At 34.3% G+C, this 14,226-nt stretch overlaps 1 protein-coding gene across 18 annotated transcripts in view; it reads left to right on the top strand.

Annotated features, from left to right (window-relative positions):
• Nucleotides 1-14,226, top strand: part of ADGRL3 (adhesion G protein-coupled receptor L3) — a 525,728-nt gene that overhangs the window by 263,715 nt on the left and 247,787 nt on the right. The window lies entirely within an intron of this gene.

Here is a 14,226-nt window from a genome sequence, read left to right as displayed (position 1 = left end):
TAGTGAAAGCTAATCTCTAAGGCTTAGGAAACGCTACCACAAGAGACATACCAGTAGTAAATAATGTCGTATTTAATGACAAAATGAATCACAAAATACTTGTCAGTCTGCCTCTTAATTTGTCATCACTCTGGCTCTTGTATTTTCTAGATATACTATAAGACCATAGACACTGAGAAATTGTCTAAAGACTAGTCTTTTGAAAAATAACCTTTCAGAAAAAATAGAAGTGATGTAGAAAAGATGATAATTGAGATAGCTCTTAGTGCAGTGGATGGAATACTAAACTTGGAGGCAGGAAGATTAGAGTTCCAATCTGGTCTTGAATGCTTCCATCCTTGCTACATGACCCTGGAAAAATCATATAATCCCTCTTGGCCTAAGTTTGCTCATTTGTAAAATGGGGATAATAATGCCACCTATCTTACAAAGCTATTGTGATGATAAAAAGTGATACTATTTGCAAAGATATTTATAAAACTTAAAGGACTATATGTTGTTATACAGTAATGTCCAGCTTAATGCGACCTCATGGATATTATCTATGGTGTGTTTTCTTGGCAAAGATACTGAAGTGGTGATCCATTTCAGTCTTCAGTGTGTCCCCGTTTTTATAGGTGAGAAACTTGGGCAAATAGGGATTAAATTATTTGCCCAAGGTCATAAGTAGGAAGTGTCTGAGGCCAGATTTGAACTTAGATCTTCCTGACTCCAGGATTGGGTTCTAGTAACTTCACTAGTTACTTGCCCTTAAAAGCTGTTATTATTACTTTTGTTATAACTCAGCAATAATGGAAGAAACATTTATGACCCCCTCTCAGTTCAAATAACTTCATGTCAGGGGAAGAGGAGATGCTGTATGGTTTTAGAATATAATGAATGGTTGACTCATTTTTTTAAGATCTATTGAGCAGAATCCCACATGTCATTAAAGTTTAACTAGCTTATATTTTATTTTATTTTGCTTCCAGTCAAAAAGTATTATCAAGGGTAGTACTCTGCTAATCCATAACTGTTGCTAAGGAAAAGTCATATTATGCTAATATTTAGTAATAACTAGCTGGTTGGATTCTCTCATATAAAAGTACTTTACGGAGAAAAGAGAAGAAATGGTAATGAACAGTTTAACCACCCTATACTATTCTGAAACATAAAATAAACTTAACATCAAAGAGCTTTGCAAACAATTCTAGAAAAAACGTTATTTTGAAAATGCTTAGAGTTGTTTTTTTGATTTTTTCAATTAACTGAGCCAGAGGAATCTGAAACTCTTTCTGAAAAGATGAAACTTAGCAATTAAAAATAGAATAAACAGGAATGCTTTTACAGAATTTCTTTTGGATGGAAAGCATTTGTTTTTCATTTAAGATTCTAGTTAATTTAATATTGGCTAGTAGGTAAATTATAGACTGATTTCTTATTCCATTTTGTATAACTTTGAAATTTGATTATGGCAAGTAATTTAAGGTTTATTTGAACAAGTGTAATTTGAAAAATGTAACAGTGATGGATTAAGGTATATGATAAATTCCTGATATCTCCTGGTAGGAAAAAAAGATAGTGTGAGTGACTAACTTCAGATTTTATTTTAAATGATTTTTTATTTTATTTTTTATAATTTTTTTGCTAACTTTTGTTCGTATGTCATCTCCATTTCCCAGTGGAATTCTCCCTTCTGTTTATAGTGTGTGTCCTCTGAGGAAAGGCAATTAGGAGCTGATCTAGACATCTTTCATCTTCCCCAAAACAAACATTTCCATCTGTAGAAGCTGAAGGCATCTTTCGCCTCCTCCTTTAAGTCCAGTCCCCCAACTTCCAATGCAAAGAACAAATCTCTTTTCAGGCTCCTTGTTTCCTTCTGTGCTTCTCTTCTTTGAGTGAATAGGAGAAATGCCCTCCACTCAGTGATTACCATTATCACAGCTGGTCATACTCTTCTCTCAGGTCATTCTCAGAACTTGATCATAGCCTTTACTCCCAGTGACTCAAAATACTGGTAGGTTAACATCCAAACCCCCTCCCATACACCTTGCCACTTAATTCCTCTACTCGTCAATCTTCTCATCCCAATATCACTGAGTCTTTCATATTTGCCCTCTGAAATTCCTGAACCATAAGCAACAAATAGCATTTCATCTTAAATCTTTTTCTTCTCTCACTCCTTCCTTCTAGCTGTTACTGTAGAATGCTTTTCATAATGGCATAACCTCCCTGGTCATCCTTTCTAATGCTAACTGTTCTTGCTCTCATCTTCCTCAGCTCAAGTTGGGGGAGTTGAAATACTCTTTGTTCTCCAATGTCACTTTTGGGTTCTTCCACTTCTTCTGTCACTGAAAATTTCTCATCCTTTGATGTTTATGCTATTCACAACTACCACCCAATCAGAATCTTGGTAGTGGTTGTTGACACGCTCCATCTCACTCCCCTTCTTTCCTCAATGAATATGATTCCTGACCTAGAGTTTTTTTCTCTTCTTTCTAACTCCCATCTCATCTTAGAGAACTTTAACTTACAAACTGATTCTCCTTCAAATACTCACTTTCTCAACCTATTTACCTCCTCCATACACTCTCAACTACTCTAAAAAATGGTAATAATCTTGGCATTACCCATGAATGTATGACTTCTATGTTAAAGAATTCTGAAATCTCCTTATCCAACCAAAATCTATTGGTGATTTTCCTCTTTCCTTGCCTTCCCTTACCTAACACTACTCTTCATGTGCAATGTGACCTCTAATCTCTTGGCCTTTCACTTGTCTCCCAGGCCATCTTTCCTGATCAATTCTCTCCAAATCTTGACTTTTTGGTGAACCAATTCAACTCCACACTGTTTTCTTCTGTTGAATATTGACACCCTCCCCTTATCATTTCATCAATTATGTTCGACAAAGGCTCAGTCTTAAATCACTCTGACCAGTTGTCACCTAAGGTTCTTTTCATGTGTTGGTGAATGAAGGTGGGAAATAATAATGAAACCAATTTGGGTCCACCTCAAATTTATATTATATAATTTGAACTGAGCCCTCACTGCTTCTAGACAAGCCTACTATACCTCCCTTATCAATTTACTATCCTAATCTCCATAAAGGGTCTTTCAAACTTTATCCTTCCTCAAACTCCCATGGATCCCCTCTCCCAAACTCTCTCATCTGATAATATTGTCTCATATTTTTCCAAAAAACATTTGGGACCAATAACCATTAGCTCCGTCTCCTCACACTCAGGCTCTTTATGCCACTTTCTCCTCCTTTACCCTTGATCCATGTAATAGAGTAGCATTACTTCTTACCAAGGCTCTATTCCATCCCCTTCCCTCCAACAGAATGCCCATTCTGTCATCCTTACTTTTTCACTTTATTTTCAATCTTTCTTTCTCAATCCTTCTCAATTCATTTTTTTCCTCCAAACATGTCCTCATCTCCCTTATCCTGAAAAAACATTTACTTGATTTTCTCAACCACCCTAACTATTGTCCTATATGTCTTCTGTGCATGTTAGCTAAACTCCTAAAAAAGATGTAGCTATAAAAAGGTGGGATTTCCTCTCTCTCACTTCTTAAGCCCTTATGGTCTGACTTCTAATTTTATCATTCTGACAAAACTGCTCTCTCTAAAATTATTAATGATGTCTTAGTTGCCAAATCTTCATTTCCTTTGAACATTGACAATGCTGATCACTCCCCCCACAACTTGATGATCTCTTACTGAGGATAGTCTTCGTTATAATTTTATGGCATTCCATCTCCATTGTTTTGTTTCCTTTCCATTTATTTCCAGTTAAGTAGTCATTGCATTTAATAATTCCTTGGCATTGCATACTTTATTTTATAAAGGCTTGCAATTCTCCCCATGCTTCTCTGATTCTCTGTAATAATAATTTCTTATAGATAGTAATATCCCATGACTTTCATGTACCACATCTACTTTAGCCATTCCCATTTGATGAGCATCTAAACAATTTCCAGTTTGTTGCTACTACAAAGAGTATTACTATAATTATGTTAGTGTATATGAGATCTCCTTTGAGTATATGCCTTTGCTTCAATACTTCAAAGATATATCAAGTTACTTCCCATACCTGCAGGCTTTCTGTTCCTGAGTATAACACACATTAGTGTGGCTGAATCCAAATAACAACAAAAAACTCTTAGCCTATAGCCAACTACAGCATTTCTAACATTGATTAGATTGGTACTCAGATGACAGGCAACAGAACTTACAACGAAATCTATATTTGTAGCCTTTCTGAATTGGTAGGTTCTGCCACAGCTTTCTGAACAGACATAAGTACCCATCATTTCCTTCACACTGAGACGAAGTTTTGCAAAAGGATTTCAGTGAGGTAAGGCAAGTCCTTCAAAAAATAAAAAGAATTAGGTTAGTATCCTAAGCAACTAAACTGGTGAAACTTTACTGCAGACTCATGGAAATATCTGGATTTGATTCTTATTGTCTTTTTAACACCATCTAGATTTTAATTTTGTGTTGTTTTTGTTTTACTCTTTTATATTCACAATCAAAACTGTAAAGATTATTGTGTATGAAGATTTAAAGATTGGTCTCATGTCAAATCCTTTATTTATAAGCCCTCATTTGTTTTTTGAAGAAGTGTGCCTTAAGCATATTAGAAAGAACTTTAAACATATCCGAGTTAAATGCTAATTAGGATAATATACAAGTGGTCTTGAAAATCACTTAATGTAATGAGCTATGCTGAATAATGTTAGTTTTCGTAATTTCTGAAATTATGGTGGAAACTCATAGTTTATTTTAGGGGTTAAAATGTTGACTGATCAACTTGATTATCTTTACTTTTCTCCTTCAATAAGGGATATAGTTTAAAAATCCCTGTAGATGAGCTCATACATAGTTTTTTAGAGATACCTTCATGTGTTGTTTTTATTAGTTATTTAAATAATGAAAAAAGTAGGGAAGGAGAAAGGAATAAATAAGTATTTATTCTGTGAATAATCTATGGCCTCAGTAAGTATTTTCTGAATTGACGCAATCTACACACATTTTCCCCTTTTGAGATTGTTGTCCATTTCTTCTTCCTAGATGATCCATCCAGTGTTCTGGGGTCTTTCCTCTTGATCCCTATGGAAAACAATGATGAAATACAAGTTGTAAAATGGGTGAAAACCTAAAAGCATAAAACAAACCTTGAAAATTAAATATTATTCTTGGAAATAAACATAATTTCTAAAATGGATACTGAAGCCAGTTTTGATCCTGACTCAAGAACAATGTTATGCTATTCTATAATGGAGATTTCTCTGCTTTCCGGTATTACTTAGTAAAATATTAAGGTTAATATGAGAAAATAGCCCAATTGCCATAGCTTATAAGGTTTCTTCTCCTTCCAATACAAATTATTCCAGTACATCCACTCATATATTCTTTAAAATGTGTGGGAGGAAATCTTAAGGTAGTGGTGTCATCTCTTATTGACTTATTAGCCTTGATATATCTTTTTCTTCACTGAAGATTCTGTTGCTTACACATACATATAGTAGGCACTTAATCAATGTTTGTCATATCAAATCAATAAAAAAGACACTTGCCAAACCATGAGAAAGAGTAGCCTAAAAGCATAAATCTCCTTTGTCCAAGGAAGCAGATGGAAAGAAAAATCAGTAACATGGTAAAAGTTTCTGACTTTTAATTTCTCTTTGGGAATCTTAATTCCTGTGATCAACAATAATTCTTTCTTACTTTTCCCCTAAAGCTATTGATATTTATCTTGCATAACTTTGGACACTTGTCCTTTCTTCTCTTTGAGCCTCAGTTTCCTCATCTGTCAAAGTAAAAGAGTTGAGCTCCACGATCCTTCTCTCTAAACCCTAAAATCCTTGGATATACAGACAGGCGAATAACAGATGTACACATAAAGTAATGCAGTTGAGCTACTCAAATAGATTTGTGAGCACATTGATTTAGATATTTCCTTCAATAATGGGAATTAATAGCCAGCCATGTCTAACCATCCTATACACAACCCTGGTCCGTGTCCTCTCCTAAGTTTTCCACAGAAAGTCTGCCAGACATTTTGGATGCCTTCTTTTATTTCTCTTGAAACTTTAATTTAACACTTGAGATGACTATCTTTTCTCTTTTGACCTTATCGTTAATCTCTTTGGAATACAAGGCTAATAGTAATATTGCTGAGTTAAATGATATGCATGGTTTGATACCCCTTTAGGTATGGTTCCAGATTACTCTTCAAAATGGCTGTATCAGTTCACAAATGACCAATGTGGTATTACTGTCCCAATTTATCCACATCTCCTCCGACATTTATCATTTTCTTTTTTGTCAGGTAGCTAGTCTGATGTGGTTGAGGTGGCACCTCAAATTTGTTTAAATTTATATTCCTCTAATCAATAGTGATTTGGAGCATTTTTTCATATGACTAAAGATAGTTTTAATATCTTCATCTGAGAACTGCCTGTTCAAATCCTTTGATCATTTGATATTTGAGAAATTCTTTGTATTCTTATAGATTTGATTCTATTCTCTATATTACTTGAGAAATGAAGTTTGTGTACGAGAAACTTGCTAGAAAGATTTTTTCCTGGTTTATTGTTTGCCTTTGGATTTTGCTTACATTGCTTTTGTTCGTGCAGAAACTTTTTAATTTAGTGTAGTCAGTTATCTATTTTACATCCCATAATGTTCTCTGTCTCATTTTGACCCAAGTTCTTCTTTTATCCATAGGTCTGACAGGCAAACCATTTTGTGCTCTGATTTGTTTGTGGTATTACCTTTTATTTCTAAATTGTGTATACATTTTGACTTCACCCTCATATACGGCATGAATTGTTGGTCTATGCCTAATTTCTGCTATGTTGTTTTCTAGTTTTTCTAACAGTTTTTGTCAGATAGTGAGGTCTCCTTCCAGAAACATGGATCTCAGGGTTTGTCACACGTGAGCTTACTATAGTCATTTACCTTTGTGCATTGAGTGCCTAGTCTATCTCATGGGTCTTCCACTCTATTTCTTAATCAGTTCCAGATTGTCTTGATGGCTGCCACTTTATAATATAGTTTGAAATCCAGTACAGCTAAACCACCTTCCTATATATTTTTTCCTTTAATTCCTCTGATATTCCAGGACTTTTTTCTTCCAAATGAAATTATTTTTATTATTTCAACATGTATGAGATTTTTTTATAATTTGTTTGGTATGACACTGAATAAGTAATTAATGTAGGAAGAATTGACATTTTTCTTAGATTGGCTCAGCCTACCCATGAACAATCGACATTTTCAAATTGTTTAGATATGACCTTATTTGTGTGAAAAGTGATTTGATGTGTTCATAGAGTTTCTTGGTTTGGCTTGACAGGTAGATTTCCAGGTATTTTATATTGTCTTCTGTTATATTAAATGGGATTTCTCTTTCTGTCTCTTCCTGTTGGGCTTCATTGGTAATATAGAGAAATGCTGATGATTTCCTCTTCCCCTTTTTTGCCACTGTAACATTCACAACATAAATGGAAGCAGATGTCTTTTTTTAATTTTATGTTATTTCATGGGTTGCCATGGCCAAAGACTTCATCACCACTTTAAAGTTGTGAGCTTCTATTTACATAATCACAACAGTCATTTGAAAGGATACTGACACTTGAGCCATAGTAGGCACTTAGTAAATGTGTGTTGGCTTAGTTTGGTATGCTCCTAGGCTCATATTTTTGTGCCAGGTCTAGAGTCAGGAAGATCTGAGTTCATAAAATCCACCATCAGATAATTACTTGCTATGAGATCCTGGACAAGTCACTTAACCTTTGTTTGCCTAAGTTTCTTCATCTATGAAATGGAGATAATAAAAGCACCTAAATTCCAGGTTTGTTGTGAAAATCAAATGAGATAGTAATTGTAAAGTGCTTAGCATAGTATCTGCCACCTAGTATAAGGGGTTTGTAAATATTAGCTATTATTATTGTAAATATGACAAACTTTCATAGCTTATATTCTGCTGGAATATCCTTTAAGAACCCAGGGTCACTTCTAAAACATTATGAGACCACTGGAGTGGTCTTTGTGGAGAATTAAATCTATGAGTATAACATCTTTTAGTAAGATATTGAAGGATCAAGAGTCTATGTTCCTCTATTTATGTTATGCTTCATGAAGGAAGAACAAGGTTTTGATAATAAATTTGTAAGTGTAATGATAGAAAAAAATGTGGTCTTGCCGTTCAGTTGTATCTGCCTGAAACCCATTTGTGGTTTTCTTGAGAAAGAGATACTGGAGTGATTTTTCATTTCCATCTCCAGATCATTTTCTAGATAAGGAAACTGAGGCAAAAACAGTTAAGTGACTTGCTCAGTCACACAGCCAAGAAATATATGAAGCCTCATTTGAACTGAGGTCTTTTGGACTTCAGGGCTAGTACTTTATCTGCTGCATCACCTACCTCCCTAAAAAAAAGGATATTGGAACTTCATTTTTGCCTTTATTTTCTAATATTATTTCCTCAGTACAATTACCAATTTAAGATATGTGATATCCTATATAGTTATGACAAAATACTGTTCTTACAATAATGAGATAGTTGTAACAATGAGGGCATAATATGGAGATGAATGAAAAATTTTTCCCATGGAATTCCATAACTAATAATTGCTCCTACTAATGCCTTAAAGTATATAATGCAAAATTTTCATAACAGCCCTGTCAGGTAGGTGATAAAAGTTTCATTATCCTCATTTGGCATCAATGGAAATTGAATTTTACAGAATTCAGGGACTTGCAGAAAGTTGTGCAACTGGTATCAGCTCTAAATCCAGATCTGCTTCCATCATACTACATTGCCTTCTAGAATAGTTTTCAGTGACTTTCAGGTTTAAACTGCAGGAATTAAAAAGTTATATCCTATTAGTTACCATTTCTTCATTTTTCTTTTCTATGGCTTAATCACTATAATGGAATCAGAACCTCGGTATCAAAAATGGACAGTTGTGGAGACTGCAGGATTTTTTTAAAAATGAGAATTGTATGTTAAGAAACAAAAAAGAAAAACAAGCAAAAACTTCTGAACCATTAAGATAGCATGTGAAACCAATGTTTAAGATTACTTTTTGTTGTCAATTGAGAAATGAATAGGTGGGAATCCACCTGAAGAAGAAGGCCCAAAGGAAATTGAGTAGCTGTACTGATCTTTTCATAGACAGAATCCTAGAATTCCAAAAAAAGCCTGATGAAAGAATATCTAAATTCTATAATAAAAGGAGATGAAATCCTAAAACAGGGAATTTGTGTTAGCCTAGATAATTAGTGGAGTCGTTCTTAGAATGCCTAGTAGATGATTAGAAATTTCTAATTGTTTTGCTGCCTTGATCTTATGCATTAGTTTTCCAACACATTTCGGTGAGGACTTTGAGAGTGGCTTCACTGAGGGAAGACAGGGTCGGTGTTGGCTATGATATGGTGGAGAGGACACAGGAATTGTTTAAGGTGGTTGAGATTTGGTTTTAGGTGCCTTTGGCAGAAACTGACAGAGTTGACACTGAGTATTTTGCAATCATTTGTTTAATTAGCCAAAACTCCTTAGGGAGAGTTTTATGAAATGGCAAACTCCCAGAGCCTAATTTAAATCTGTTTTTCTTTGTATGACAGAATTTCATAATACAGAGTTTTACGAGGCACAAATGAATAAAAGCCCAAGAAGCAGAAACCTTTTTTTTAATTGATAAGGGCCCCAAACTATAACATACAAAGGAAAATGAAAACAAATTACATAGACTAAAATATTATTCAAAGAAGAAAATTGAGGTAATGTTTTTTGTAGGTCGGTAACATCATTTTAAGTCATTTTTCCTCCTATAGAATCATAAAATTAAAAGAACACCCAGAAATCATATGCTCAAGACATTCATTATTATGTTATACCAAGAGTAGACCTTTATTTGAAGACCTGAAGTAATGGGTGCCACACTATTAATAACAACTTATTATGTATCCACTTAAAGTTTAGAAGTCAATGTCTTCACAAAAACATTGTGAAATGGGTACCTTGCATATCCGTATGCCCATTTTAGACGTAAGAAAACTGACAGTTTCAGTTGCTCACATTCAAATATCTAGTATGGATTTAGGTTTGGATTTGAATCCAGGTTTCCTGACCTAAATTCAAGTATCTTTTCAGAAAAGCACTCTCAGATCAATCCATCTTTAGAAGCTCAAATCTTTAGAAGGCTTTTTTTTTAAATAAGCAAAATCATCTTCATGGTAAGTTCATTGGTACTAGTTCTGTGTACTTTGCAGTTCAATAGAAAAATTTATACTGACATCTATGAAATATGTCAGAGAACTAATTTGAAAAGTTTTACATATTCTTTAAAGATAATTACTGATTAATGATCAGTGAAGTCTTCATGGAGGAGGAGAACATTTAAGTTGGATTTTAAAGAATTACTAGGACTCCAACTGGACCATATAGAATTCGTAGATAACAAATGTAAACATTTGATTTGTCAATACTAGCTTAATAAAGACCTGTGGGTTTTGCTAAAGAAGTGACATTATTTTAAAAATAATGGCTATGCTCAAAGGTTTATAAAAGAATGCCTGCCCTGTGATCCAGCCATACCATTGTTGGGTTTGTACCCCAAAGAGATCATAGATAAACAGACTTGTATGAAAATATTTAGAGCCGTGCTTTTTGTGGTGGCAAAAAACTGGAAAATGAGGGGATGCCCTTCAATTGGGGAATAGCTGAACAAATTGTAGTATATGTTGGTGATGGAATACTATTGTGCTCAAAGGAATAATAAACTGGAGGAATTCCATGTGAACTGGAAAGACCTCCAGGAATTGATGCAGAGTGAAAGGAGCAGAGCCAGAAGAACATTGTACACAGAGACTGATACACTGTGGTAAAATCGAATGTAATGGACTTCTGTACCAGCAGAAAGCAATGACACAGGACAGCTCTGAGGGATTTAAGGAAAAGAACGCTACCCACATTCAGAGGAAGAACTACAGGAGTAGAAACAGAAGAAAAACAACTGCTTGAACACATGGATTGATGAGGACATGATTAGGGATGTAGACCCAAAACTACCACTCAAATGCAACTATCAACAATTTGGAAATAGGTCTTGATCAATGACACATGTTAAAACCAGGGGAAATGCGCATCAGCCATGGGGGGGGTGGGGCGGTGAGCTCAGGGGGTGAAGGGGAAAGTAAGAACATGAATTATGTAACCATGTTAACTTTTCTAAAAAATATATTAATAAATGTTTAAAAAAAAATAATAGCTAAGATGTCGTTCCAGGCAGCTAAAGGGCACAGTGACTAGAGTGACAGGACTAAAATCACAAAGATTAATCTTCCTGAGTTCAAATCTGGCCTCATACTACTTGCTAGCTATGTGACCATGGGCAAGTCATTTAATCATGTTTGTCTCAATTTCTCTAACTGTAAAATGATTCTGAGAAGGAAATTACAAAACAGTCTAGCATCTTTACCAAGAAAATCCTAAAGGGGATCAGGAAGGGTCAGACACAAGTGAAAATGATTGAATAGCAACAAGATATCATTAGCACTTTAAGTTTTTCAAAGCTCTTTACATATATTATCTCAATATTAATATGGACAAATATAGCAGTTAAATTTAATGCAGCATTCAGTGGTTAGGTTAGTTAGTTTCAAATTTTATAAAAATATTTGTGTTTCTATTTTCTTTAATTCCTCTGGTCCCCTATACAACTAAGGGATGTAGTAGATTGACCTGAGTTCAAATCTGGGCTCAGATACTCACTAGCTTTCTGATGGTGGCCAAGACATTTAACACTGACAGTTTGTTCATCTGTAAATGGGAATAATGAGAGTATCTCCCTTCCAGGGTTGTTGTAATGATCAAATTAGATACTATATGTAAAGGACTTTGCAAAATTTAAAACACTATTTAAATGCTCATTATTACTATTAACTATTATGTTATATGCTACTTTGCACTTAACAAAGGAAAATATCATTGTCATTAATGTTAGCATTAATGTTGGAAAGTTCAAAAAAATTGTTGAACATTAGAAATTATGAAATCAAAGTCTCATCTATTTTTCAAGCAAAACAAATTTCCATTTGTTGTGCCCTCAGACATATTTAACTTCACTAAAATAGGCAGTAGATGGCTAATTTATGTTGACCTTACTAAAACTTAAAAGGTACAAGGTCATGTTTCCTAAAATGAATGATAGTAATGTCATTTTCACTGGAATATATTGACAAGGACTTTATAATTCATCATTCCCTTGGTTTTATTTCCATTCTTTTGTTTGCGTGTGTACATGTGTATATAAATGGAGAAATAATATAATTTCTAATGCATATTATTACCTTTAGGTTCATGATGAATATATTTTATTACCCCTTCTCATTTTCCATATTATGATATATTCTTTTGAAATTTTTTTCTAAAAAGAAAAAATTACTTTACTTAGCTAAAAATATAACTCTCCATGCCAAGTATCTCCCTTCTAGAGTACCTTTATTTCTTTTTCTTTTTAAAAGGTGCTACTGTGCTCTATTCAATGGTTCTGTTCATTCAATGATATTAATCATCCTTAGCAACAGAAACAGTATGTGCAATAAAATTACTGCCCACATATGGAAATATAACCTCAAAATTTGAGCTTAGCATATTCACATGTGAAATAGAAAATTAATGTCACTGACCCAGACTATCATAATTTCCCAAAGAATTTTAACTAGTGCAAGTCAATTGCTACAATGAGGATACCAAATTAATTTAGAAACCACCTTAACTGGTAATCACTTGATTGTCTTGCCAAACAGAATGAGATGGCAGCCAAGGACAATGCAGTTTTATGATATAAACTCATTTTCAAACATTATATAGGAGTGGAATAGAAGATTAGGAGCAGTATTTATCTCACAAAACAGTAAGAGTAGGGGGAAAGGACCAGACAAATTTATAGAAATCTTGGCAAGACATCCAACTAAACATGATTGTCTCAAAAGCATTTAAGAATGAAACTAGAAGAATAAAACTCAGATGAAAAATAGAAAAAGGTTGTCAGCATATGTTCCTTCAACAACAGTGGAACAAATAGATTCATTTGTATTTTAACATCAAATTCCACAGTATGCTGCAAAAAGAAGGAGAAATGTCACTAAAGAAAACAAAGATGGGAACAGCAGTTAGATACCTACAGAGGTGGTCCATAATGGAAGCCAATACAATAAACCAGTCATTGAGGGGAGGAGGCTACTTAATGCTTGAAAAAAAAATTACAATCCTTAAAACAACTGATAAAATGCAAAAAAAAAAAACTGCACTCTCATATATTTTTAAAAATCTTATGTAAGTACAACGTACCAGTATCGAGGGTGTCCTTGCCAGAAGTTGTAGTGTGCAATGGGGTAGGGTGGTGCTATACTTCTAAGAGGTTGATAAATTTCTTAGGTTGATAACTCTGTTTTTCTCTGCCCCCAAATCCTTTCCATTTACTCCCTCAATTTGTCCCTCAATTTCATATGGCTTCTTTATAGCTTTTGACCTCCTGCTCCCTGCTACTACCTTCTGTCTGCTCCTAATACTATGAATGTGCTCTTCTCTGTGGTTTCTGCCTTTCCTTTCCCCTTTGATAGAAGGATGAATTATCAGTCCAGGTCTAGCTTTGGAGAGGAGAGTGAATTCTCAGTCAAGGTCCAACTTCAGATAACCAAAGGGTCAAAACAGCTCTCTAAGTTAATGAGTAGGGGAATTCTAGGGATTTCCAACTACCAAGAGTCACTGGCCTCAAGTAGCCTGTTACAAAGATGAGGAAAAAAAGCCAAAGATTCAAGAATAGTAATACCCAAATTATAGGTATAGTAATACCCAAAAATAGAAGTAAAGAGCAGGCTGTACTGCATTTGTGTTGTGCAAGGTAAATATTCTTAATCATTTCAGTAACAAAGATCCTTCTTTGCAACAACTGTTATGCTCTGGTAATGCCATATAGCTGAGTCATTTAAAAAAAAAGGAAAAGGGGGAAAAAAGATTTTTTAAAAGTCTCCAAAGAATGCACAATTTGTAGGTCATCCAAGGAACAATGGAGAGATTCACAATACAGATGAGTCGACCACAGCATATTAATAAAGAAGAACACAGAAAACATCCCAGCTAAAATCCCAATCTCTCTTTACTATCAAGTCATCCCTCTATAAATTATTTCTACTTTATCATGTTGTTCCAACCTGTTTGCACA

Source organism: Gracilinanus agilis, chromosome 6, assembly GCF_016433145.1.
Source record: "Gracilinanus agilis isolate LMUSP501 chromosome 6, AgileGrace, whole genome shotgun sequence".
Classification (NCBI taxonomy): Eukaryota; Metazoa; Chordata; class Mammalia; order Didelphimorphia; family Didelphidae; genus Gracilinanus; species Gracilinanus agilis.
This window is presented reverse-complemented; position numbering and strand designations above follow the sequence as displayed.